At 32.7% G+C, this 11769-nt stretch overlaps 1 protein-coding gene across 1 annotated transcript in view; it reads right to left on the reverse strand.

Moving 5' to 3' along the window:
* The window catches only part of LOC100201473 (uncharacterized), a 79829-nt gene extending 68458 nt beyond the window's left edge, over window positions 1-11371 (reverse strand). Inside the window, exon 1 of the mRNA XM_065796190.1 lies at window positions 11178-11371. The gene's annotated coding sequence lies outside the window, so the exon portion shown is untranslated. The remainder of the gene's footprint in view (window positions 1-11177) is intronic.
* Between the last annotated feature and the right edge of the window lie 398 nt (window positions 11372-11769).

Raw genomic sequence — 11769 nt, forward strand, 5'->3', positions numbered from 1 at the left:
ATCTTTTGTCTTCCTGTCGACAAATGTGCTTCTTACATAACCTCGTGGATTCAGGCTGGCATAGAATCTTTTATTCCTTCTCGACGATTCCAGGTCAAGCCTCACTCTCCTCCATGGTTTTCCTCACACTGTGCTGCTGCGATTGCCAATCGAAACCGTTACTTGCATATTTATCAGCAAAACAATTCTCCAAAAAATAGATGTCGGTTTATTACTGCTAGAAACAATTGTAAAAAGGTTTTGTCTAACGCCAAAACCCAATATTCTCAGGTCATAAAATTTCGTATTTCATCTCAAAAATTAAACTCTCGTGACTTCTGAAGAATCTTTAATAATATCAATAATAAGAGCAACTCTTTAATTCCACCTCTCTTGTATGGTTCAGACTTTGTCACCTCACCTAAAGACAAAGCTGAAATGTTTGCTAAAAACTTTTCATCAATATCATCTCTTGATTCCACTAGTTGCGTTCTACCTGATATTGCCAACAAACAGGTTGATCCATTGCTTGACATTCATATCACTCCAGCTACTGTATCTAAAGTGATTTCGTGCCTAGACTCTTCTACAGCTTGTGGCCCGGACAACGTACCTGTTATTGTCTTGCAGAAGTGTGTTCCGGAGCTGTCGTCTATACACTCAAAACTATTCAAAAAGTGCTTATCAGAGTCTTGTTTTCTAACCTGCTGGAAAGCGGCATCTGTTATCCCTATCTTCAAAAATTCTGGAGAGCAATATGATTCGTCTAACTACCGTCCCATAAGTCTTCTTCCTATCATAAGCAAGGTTTTTAAATCTTTAATTAACAAACACTTAATTTCTTATCTTGAATCTAATAACTTGCTTTCTGATAACCAATGTGGATTTCGATCTTCTCGTTCTACAGCTGATTTGCTAACAGTTATAACTGATAGATTTTATAGTGCATTAGATAAAGGTGGAGAGGTTAAGGCCATCGCTCTTGACATTTTAAAAGCTTTTGATAAAGTTTGGCATGCTGGTCTTCTTCATAAACTTTCTTCTTATGGTGTATCCGACAACATCTTTAAGATTATTGTATCCTTCCTTTCCAATCGTAGCATAAAAGTTGTCCTCAATGGACAGCACTCTTCTTCTTATTTTGTAACTTCAGGGGCTCCTCAAGGTTCTATCCTTGGCCCTATACTTCTTTTAATTTACATTAACGATCTTCCAGATATTCTCACATCTAAGGTGGCATTGTTTGCTGATGATACTATCATTTATTCTTGTCGTGATAAGAAACCAACACTCTCTGATTGCTTGGAGGGGGCATTTGAGCTTGAAAAGGATCTCACTTCTGCTAGCATGGGGCTCACAGTGGCTGGTGAACTTTAATTCAGAGAAAACTCAATTTTTTTCAGCCAATTGTTATCGCAATAATTTAGATCTTCCTATATTTATGAAGGGTGATGTACTCGATGAGTCACCTACTCTTATCTTTTAGGATTAACTCTTACTTCCAATCTTTCTTGGAAACCATATATTAAATCAGTTGCAAAATTAGCATCTGCTAAGTTTGCATCTCTTTATCGAGCTCGTCACTTTCTTACTTCGGATTCTATTCTTTATCTCTATAAATCTCAAATCCGGCCTTGTATGGAACACTGTTGCTATATCTGAGGCGGATCTTCTAATGATGCCCTTTCTCTTTTAGACAAGGTGCAAAAACGCATTGTAAACATAGTTGGACCTGCTTTTGCAGCCAACCTCCAACCATTATCACATCGTCGTAATGTTGCTTCTCTTTCTCTTTTCTACAAATACTATAATGGGCACTGCTCTAAAGAGCTAGCGTCTCTTGAGCCATCTACTAAAATTCATTCTCGTGTTACTCGTCATTCAATTAAGTGTCATCCTTTTTCTGTGACTGTTCATAAGTGCTCCAAAAACTCTTATTCGTCTAGTTTCTTTCCTCGAACATCAGTTCTTTGGAATTCGCTTCCTACATCTTGCTTTCCCGCGAGGTCCAAATCATATGGATCAATTCTGACAAATTTTCAAGTAATTGTTTTAAAGCTTCAAGAAATTTCTGAACCAAATGATCCTAACAGAGCTAAAGCAGAAGGTTTACTTGATAAATTATTATCATTTAAATTATATTTTGGGCTTCGCCTAGCTTATGATGTGTTTGTAACTGTAGAGCAAGTCTCTCAACATATGCAATCTGCTGAAGAAGATGCTCAAACAATTGCTTCATCAATAATGTTATTAAAAATTCTATATCATCTATGAGATCAGAAACACTTTTTAAATCATTTTTTGAATCTTGTGTTAATAAAGGAGTTAAGAAATTTGGTTACAATTCACCTCTATGCTTCTATGGCTCGCCAACGTTTAACTCCTTCTTGCTTTGATCGTAATATTTTGAACATTCACAAATGGGACACGATGGAATTTACCGAGCTCAGTTTTACGAGGTACTTGATTTTATAGAAAGTCAATTAAACCAGTGGTTCTCAGAAAATTCAATGGAATCAATAATTGCTTTAGAAAGGTTATTATTGTCTACTGCAAATGGTGACACGGACATAAAAGCTATAGATAATATAAAGGTTTTCTATAAAAATGATATAGTTTATGAAAAATTAAAAGCTGAATTCTTTCTTTTTAAATCTATTAAGTAAACTTTTAACATAACATATAAAAAAAGAACATTAAACAGGAAACATCAATCAGAACTATAATTGATATGTTAAACCACTGTAAAGAAGCCTAGAAAATGTTTTCTGAAATATCAAAACTTCTAAAAATTTACTTGGTGATTGACAACCTGCAAAGCCGAGAGATCTTTCTCTCATCTAAGAATGAAGTCATATAGTTGGTCGACCTCGACTTAGAAGTGATTGAATCATCTTCTACTTCTTCAATTTTTTAACTTGAACACCGAGGCAATAGATATAAATTTATAAAATCTTTTGCTATAGCAAAAGATTTTATAAATGGAAAAAGTTAAGACCAGAATTTCTTACTTTGAAAAACGTTAAATTATTTTTAGATTGTAACATATTCTTTTAATTTTAAATTTTAGTGAAATATGTTTATAGTTGATATTATACTTTATTGAAAATAGATGCATGTGGTTTTCTTTTAAGAATAACTGAAAATTAGTATTAGTTTTATAAAATTTGCAAAAAAATTTTAGCCTCCCCCTCCTCCCACACACACTTTTTATTTCCTTCCGCCACCCCTGTATATATATATATATATATATATATATATATATATATATATATATATATATATATATATATATATATATATATATATATATATATATATATATATATATATATATATATATATATATATATATATATATATATATATATATATATATATATATATATATATATATATATATATATATTAGGGGTGTCCCTAGGGTGTCCCATTCCCGCAAAATTTTCGAATTTCCACTTCAACTTTTAAATTGAGGTTTAGACTAAGATAGAAATAATATTTACCAAGTATTTTGAAAAAATATAAAAATTTAAGGGTCCCACTTAAAAAAAGTTAAAAAAAACGGGGCACTTATTTCCTTTTTTACCGTCTTTTTTGAGTATTTTTGTTTAAATTGTTAACAAATATATTCCGTAACGACTTCAACTTTTCACACAATATAATTTACTATCTTATTTATACTGTATAAAAAATTCGACTTAAAAAAAAAAATTTAAGGGTCCCCCCGAATTAAATAGTAAAGTCGTTTTGTAATTTGGCAACATCAGAAAGTAGTTTTTTACTGTAAAGGCTTAAATTTAGGACGATCTAAAAATTGTATTGAAATAAAAAAATTTGATTGTCTTTATTTGAACCAATAATTATTCTAAAACAATGGTTGCGTCTAAACGTTCAGCATAAGAAAAATTTCTTTTCGTGTTTTTTCTTCAGCATGGTAAATAATTCCATGTTTTTTGTTTTAAGTTGTTTTAACAAGTAAAATTTAATGTTTAATTAACATTATTTTCATTATTTTAATATTATTAAATATAAGATTTCGACATACCAATAGTAATCAATAGTATAAATTTTTTTAATTTAAAAATTATTGTTTTAAATTTTTCATTTACTTTAAGCTTTTTGTTTTTACAATAAATTTAATATACGAATTAAAGTTAGGAAATATTTTCTAAAATAGAGTTCCAATGAAATTATACTAGTTTTTGTAATTGCTAGGCTTATGTAATTGCTTTTTTTAACTTCAGTAAAGTAATTTGCGCCACATTTTGTTAAACGGTATCCCAATTAGTAAGTAACTCAGTCACGTACTTCTGCTGCTGCTAGTACTGTTTTCTTTCTGTGGTAACCACAAAAATGGATTTACGTTCTCGTAAACTACCGAACCCTAATATAAAAGAGAAAAATCGTTCAGTAGAAAAACCGAGATCCACACGAAATTATCATCAAGATTATTTTATTGGATTTGGACTAGAGAAAAGTTTAAGTGTCGGTGTAAAACTTCCCCTTAAAATTGCTTTGCTCCGAAGATACCTTTACTTTAGAGAAATCAACAAGGGGAGTAGTGAAATAACAGTTTCGGCAAAAAATATTTTTAAAGTTATTTTGATTGAATTGCAAGAACTTTGGAAAAAAGCTCACTTACCAGTTAAGCCAGATAACAAGTGCATCGAGTATTTCATTGCAGTTTTTAATGAATGGCAAAGTGTGCTGAAAAAAGGAAATAAGTGCCCCGAGAAGAAACGAACCCAGTTTTTGAAATCAATGAATCAACTCTGTGACATATCAGCCGCTGACACATATTATATATTACGTCTCTCTCGACATGCAACCTGGAAGGAGGACTGGGAGTTTTTACTGAACCAACGGAAATATCCACAGGTAATTTCATGCATTATTTCAACCATGTTACTGCACTGTGTTTACTTAAGGTTATCATTTTACGTTAGTATTGTATTGTTTATCTCCAATTAGGTTGGTTCGATGATTGGTTGCAACGCAACTCATGCGCAGCGAGATAAGAACAAGTCGGATCGCAATAAACGTCTTGAAAACAGAGTCAATGATCACAGCAAAGCTAAAAGAAGAAAAATAACTCTAAGTAATGAAGAAATAGAAGAAATCATTGAGCAAAGTGAGGATGACTCAAACAGCTCAGAAGTTGAAGTTTACACTCCTTTCCACCAAAAACGGAAAACCAGATTGTCAACCGTTGCTATTCACATCGATCCTACAACGCTAACAAAAACATTCACTGACGTCTCTGACCGATTAGGCCTGAGCGTTAGAGATCAAATGGCTGTTGAAGCAAAAGTTGTCAAAGTTTGCGGTGCTTCGTTACGTCATTTTCCAATCTCGCGATCATCAGTTCACCGTAACCGTATGGTAGAACGAGAAAAACAAGGGGCCCAAATAAAGGAGAAATATCAGGAGAAGCGCCCTCTTCATCCATCAGGTCACTGGGATTTAAAACTTGTTTCGTCACTTACTGGTAAATGGATGATTAATTTATTTCTTGTTTACTGTTTTCAGTGTTTGGAAATGCAAATATTGAAAAAACAATATAATATTTAAAAACAAACATTTTTTGTATGTAGGAAAGAAAGAAGAGCATGTTGCTATTTTGGCAAGTGGTTGGGATGGGTCATCGAACAATGCAAACGAAAAAATTCTTGAAATCCCTGTAATTACTAACTCTACTGGTCATGCCCAGAAAAATGCCTTTATTAAGTATTTTTCTTCATGGAACCTGCTAGATAATTTGATTGCCCTAGTTTTCGACACCACTTCTAGTAACACTGGATGGAAAAATGAATGTGCAGCACTGGTTGAGAAAGAAGTTGGTCATGCACTGTTGTGGACAGCTTGTCGCCATCATGTTTACGAACTGCATGTTCGTCACGTCTGGGATGCAGTTAATGGAAGTCATAACGGACCTATCGAGCCAATTTTGAAAATGCTTCAAGACATTTGGGATTCTATTTCTCCCGAACCTACAGATATAACAAAATTTGATTGGCCGGAAGAGAACCATCCTATTCATCGCCAGGCAACAATTGTTCTGAACTGGGCTAGTAGGTGCCTTGAGGAGAATATTTTTCCGAGGGCCGATTATCAAGAATTGATTGAACTGACAGTTCATTATCTTGGAGGTGACTTGCCAAAAGGTAAAATGTTTAACTTCAAAAAACCGGGTGCGCATCATCGTGCAAGATTTATGCACAATGAGCTGTACATCTTGAAACTTGTCATGCTGGATCAACGGATTACATCGCTCGACCTGGATCAACGTCATAAATTGAAAAGAATGGCTAATTTTATTGCTCTGTTTCACGCAAAGGCTTTTTTACAAAGTCGCATCTCAGTTATTGCACCAAAAGTTGATCGTCAATACATCGCCGATATGCAGTGGTACCGTGATACAGACAAAATCACTTCTGATGCAGCTATTCAGTCTTGCAACAGGCACCTTTGGTATTTAACTGAAGAGTTAGTTATCTTCGCGATGTTTGATGATGAAATTTCGCCTATTGAAAGATCTGATATGGCATTGAAGTTGTATGACACCAAAGAAGGGAAGAAATAAAGCCTGGAAAACCGTCTTTTCCGAAAGTCGATGGCGACAACATACCTTCTTTTGCCTCTTTAATTGGTCCTCGTTCCTGGCTACTATATAATCTAATCAAGATGACTGCAAACCAGGTAGATTGGATGCAACTTCCTGTCGAGCACTGGGTGAAGATGAAAGACTACAACTGTGTAAAAAGTGTTGTTAAGTATTGTCAAGTTGTGAATGACTGCGCCGAGAGAGGTGTAAAACTTATACAAGACTTTAAAAATAAAGTAAAAGACCCCGCGCAGCTTCAACTGCTACTTCAAATAGTGGAGGGTCATCGCAAACGAGCTTCTCTTCAAGGACGAAAAGAAAATTTAATGAATATTTGATTTATTTTTAAACAATGCTAATTGTTTTATTCTTACAATAGCAGAAGTTAAAATGCGTAAAACAACTTTACTATTTAATTGGGGGGGACCCTTAAATTAATTTTTTTTAAGTCGAATTTTTTATACAGTATAAATAAGATAGTAAATATTATTGTGTGAAAAGTTGAAGTTGTTACGGCATATATTTGTTAACAATTTAAACAAAAATACTCAAAAAAGACGGTAAAAAAGGGTTTTTTTTAACTTTCTTTAAGTGGGGGGACCCTTAAATTTTTATATTTTTTCAAAATACATGGTAAATATTATTTTTATCTTAGTCTAAACCTCAATTTAAAAGTTGGAGTGGTAATTCGAAAATTTTGCGGGAATGGGACACCCTAGGGTGTCCCCTATGCATAAAATTTTCAAAACCACCCAAATTGAATTTTTCCCATTCTAGTGTTTGTGTGTAATGTAAAAAATTTTTATCAAATTTTATTAACTATTCTAGAGCCCCCTCAGAGCCCCTCAAGACAAGCCCCAATTTCCTGTTTAAAACAGTATCTTTTTTAGTTAAAACACAGAGAAATAATTATTGTGAATCTCATTTTTCAAGTATTTAAAAATTAAATCACAGAAATCAAGCCAAACAAAAGCAGCTTGCATAATATATGTTAAATTATCCAGTTTAACCAAGCTAGTTCTGCATTTTTGGTTAACAGTTATAGTCAAAGTATCAGACGGAAACCCCAAAACTAAAATTAAGACTGTCTTTCAGAATGTTATTAATGTTGTTTCATTATCCAATAGCTTTTTTGCCAAAATCAGGATATTGCTGCCTGTGATTTTCAACGCCCTGCAGCAACAATTCTCTTTGTTCTGGATCACTGATTATGATGGGGGCAAATTCTGAAATCAGTTTAACTCCTCTTTCTGCGATATCATTTATAACTTTTACGGTACGAACAAATTTTTCAGCTTCTTTGTATCCTGGTTGCTCTTTCCTCTGTTCCATTGGTTTAGCAAGCCAATCTGTATTGATGCCAAAAATGCTGAACAATGAGTGAGATTCAGGTCCCAGAAGATTTGACAAACCTGTTTGACGAGTGATTTGACGAAAAACTGGCTTATCAAGACGAAAATTTTCGGGTACTGGAATTTCCAAGAGTTTGGCTGCCATATCTTTTTTCACAGTGGAACTAACATGTTTGCTGAAGAAAGCAAATGGAACTAGCTTTTCTATCAAATACCATCGGTGATTGGTTATTTTAAAAAGAATGACATCAGCAATTTCCTTGTCTATTTCTTTGTAGTCCATCATGTCGTGGATGAATTGCAGGTCATTCATAGGTGCATCAGCACCAATGCTAGCTTTTGTCCAAGCTGGTGTGTGGAAAAGAGAAAGATATCTGTTCATTCTAAATAGTTTGGTTGTCATCCTCTGATCATAAGGCAATTGTTTAGAAAACATAAACATTTTGTTCACATAAATGTTACATGCCATCGACCGAGCTTGGTGGATAGTTCCTGGTTTAATAAAGTGTACACCCCGCGGTGGAGTTTGATCAAAGATGATCAGTGTGTTCTCAGCACATTCACGATAGTCATCTCTTGGAAATGTTGTAGTATCTTCCTTAGCAAGTAGATGTGTCAAATGCTGTATGGTCTGTTCTTTGAGGTTTTGCAACCAGGTGCCTTCAACTGCTAAAGTTTCGATTGGCAACTGTTTATCCAATGCTGGCCAAGCAGTTTTAAATTTAGCAAAGAATTTATTATCTGGACCAAAAATGTTTCCAAATAATTTCTTCCAAACTGCTCCGACAAAGATTTCAAAAGTGTGATGTCGACAGGCAAGATACTTCGACGAGATGTCGATCTGGAGATATCAAAATTGTCCAAGTTTCCACCAGCAGCTTTAATTACAGCAGACACAATCATAGTTGTTTTATTATCAGACAATTTCAGCCTGTCTGCTGCAGAAGTGATTTCCTCGCATTGCATAATTCTTTTGGGGAGGTGAAGAGTAATAAATTCTGATCGTCTATTCATTGGAGGTTCATAATTCAAGTCCCACCCTAAACCGATATCTACTTCAGCAGCAGCAATATTTCCATTAATATTCTGTTCTTCGTCATTAACTTATAATTTTCCGATTATATCTGACTTCTTTCATTTTTGCTTTAATCTCGGAGATTTTGTCATGCCCGCCCATGGTCGCTTTTCTGTCTTTTTTTTAATCTAAATAGAATGCAACATCATCATCTTTCTTTTAGGCAGTCAGTAGCCTGGATTTCATGATTTCCTGTATGGCATCAGGTGATCCAATATCAAAAAGACTATCCAACTTGGCCTAGAAGTTAACACTTTTTCCGCCAGCATCACTTTCGCGATTCTTGTTCTTCAACAAGCGGTTCCACTCATTCCAGAGACACATAAGATCTAACACCGAATTTTGTCTTGTCTTTGTCTTGATGCGTGCCATGTTCCAGAAAGTTACAACAGCGTCGATTACTATATAGCCAATTTCTTGATTTGTTACATGATTTCGGACATTTTCTTCATCGCGTCGTAAAAAAAGAAAAAACTTCAAAACCTGTCTGCAATCGGGTAGTTTGGAACCAGTTATTGATGGTAATGGGTGTCCAATTAACCAAAACTTAGTAGAGGCACGAGTAACAGGCCTTGTTGTTGATGATGATGACGACGGTGAAGGTTGGTCGGTTGTGTCTGAAAAACAACTGGAACTGGTTGGCAAAGACTTGAGTTCAGTTTTTACAACTTTACCACTTCTTGTCAAGATTTCAGTTTTAATTAATTTAACTAAAACAGGAAACAGCAAAATAATTATAACAGTCAATATTACATATTAAATTGTGTCAATATCATAATATTAATTTGCTTGTTTATGAAATTTGTAATCAATGCAAAAATATGCTATTGTTTTAACCCATTCGTGCCTAGCGTCCCAAAAATGGGACGCTCTATAAATCGTAAAATGTAACAAAAAACTTTTTTTTACACTGTACACAAACACTAGAATGGGAAAAAACTCAATTTGGGTGGTTTTGAAAATTTTTTGCTTAGTGGACACCCCTAATATATATATATATATATATATATATATATATATATATATATATATATATATATATATATATATATATATATATATATATATATATATATATATATATATATATATATATATATATATATATATATATATAAATTTTTATTGCACAAATCAAACATAGTGAAAAAGCTTCCTTCTGTAATAAACAAGATGGTATAAAAAATTTTTAATAAAAATTTTTTTTAGGGGTCCTAATTGACCCTTGATACACAATTAATTACATGTAAAAAAAAATATTGTTTTGAAGTATTTTTGATGATAAATAAAATTATTTTATAAAAAACTGTAAATAAATTATATATAAGGAATTGTCCCTAAATTACACAACGCTAAATTTTACTAATAAACAAAACAAAGAAGATCAAAAGTTTTCCCTCGCAGAGCCTTCGCAGACGCCTTGCTGAGTTAAATAAAACCCTCGCAGATTTAAATAAAAAATTAAAACAGGTATTAAGTTTAATGAAAATCGACACGTAAAAGAACTCAAAATTTTCTACTTCTTTTTTTAAAATAAAGTTATCGTTGCGTATTTTATGGAGGATCGCTAAAGCAATTTTCATTAAAATCAAAGGTAAAGGGAGTAAAAACTAAAAAAAATTCAAAACACTGTTTTTTATTTATTATGATTATCATTATAATAATTATTATGAGATCAGGTTTCGAGTATTCAAAAAAAGAATAAAGTTAAAAAGTCATATAAACATTGAACAAATTTTAAGAAAAAAATAAATAATAGAAGTTCAAAAATTATACTTACCTATAAAAAGTTTTATAAAGGTTGTTTTAGGAAGTATTTTATTCAAAATATATACTTTCTGAAAGTATGTTAAATTTTACATCGAATTAAATAAAAGCTTTTTTTCTATATGAGCTTCCTTAACAGGTCCCTATTATTATTCAATGTCAACCTGGTTCTCAAAACAGGTAAAATTTTGTAAAAGTTTTAAAACTTATAATTACTAGTTTTGAAATGTTGAATAGATTATAGGTTATAAAACTTTCAAAATCATTTAAAAAACTCGATAAAAATTTTTTGAAAACTTTTTTGCAATAAAATCTAAAATATATAATCAAAGATATAGATAAATATTAAATAAAATACAAGTAAAAAAAAAATTATATTACATAATAAATCACTCACAAGCAATATATTTAGAGAGACGAAGATTTTTTTAATTTCGTGTATTCGTTCTATATAGTTTATGCTGATAATCTTTATCGACCTATAAATATATGTATTTTTATTCACAATATTTTTTCAGACATTTTAATGCATATAAAATTTTCATTAAATGACTACCGCTGTTGCAGCTCATTTATAATTATATATTAACTATAAGGATGTTGTTACTGATTCATTTTAAAAATTTGAATTTAAATAATTGACTAAAATTCAACCGTTTGCTGCTAGGCTGTTGTTTATATTTATTATTTTGCAGCTTAAGTGATGCAACGTTACATTTTTGCTTTAACAACATGATTAGGGGTCGTCCATAAAGTACGTACGCTTTTTTTTCGTCGACTCCCCGCCCCGCCCCCCCCCCCCCGCCGCATTTTGCAATACACTTTTTTGAGTACCCTCCACCTCCCTAAAAGCACCTACGCTTTTAACCTATTAATCTAACATGTTATGATATTTTTTTAAATTTTGAGTCACCTTTCATATATAATCAACTCACTGCCCTCCCATCTCATATACGCCATCTGCAGACCCCCTCTTCCTCTCCGAGCGT

This window comes from Hydra vulgaris, chromosome 04 (genome assembly GCF_038396675.1).
Source record: "Hydra vulgaris chromosome 04, alternate assembly HydraT2T_AEP".
NCBI classification, from domain to species: Eukaryota; Metazoa; Cnidaria; class Hydrozoa; order Anthoathecata; family Hydridae; genus Hydra; species Hydra vulgaris.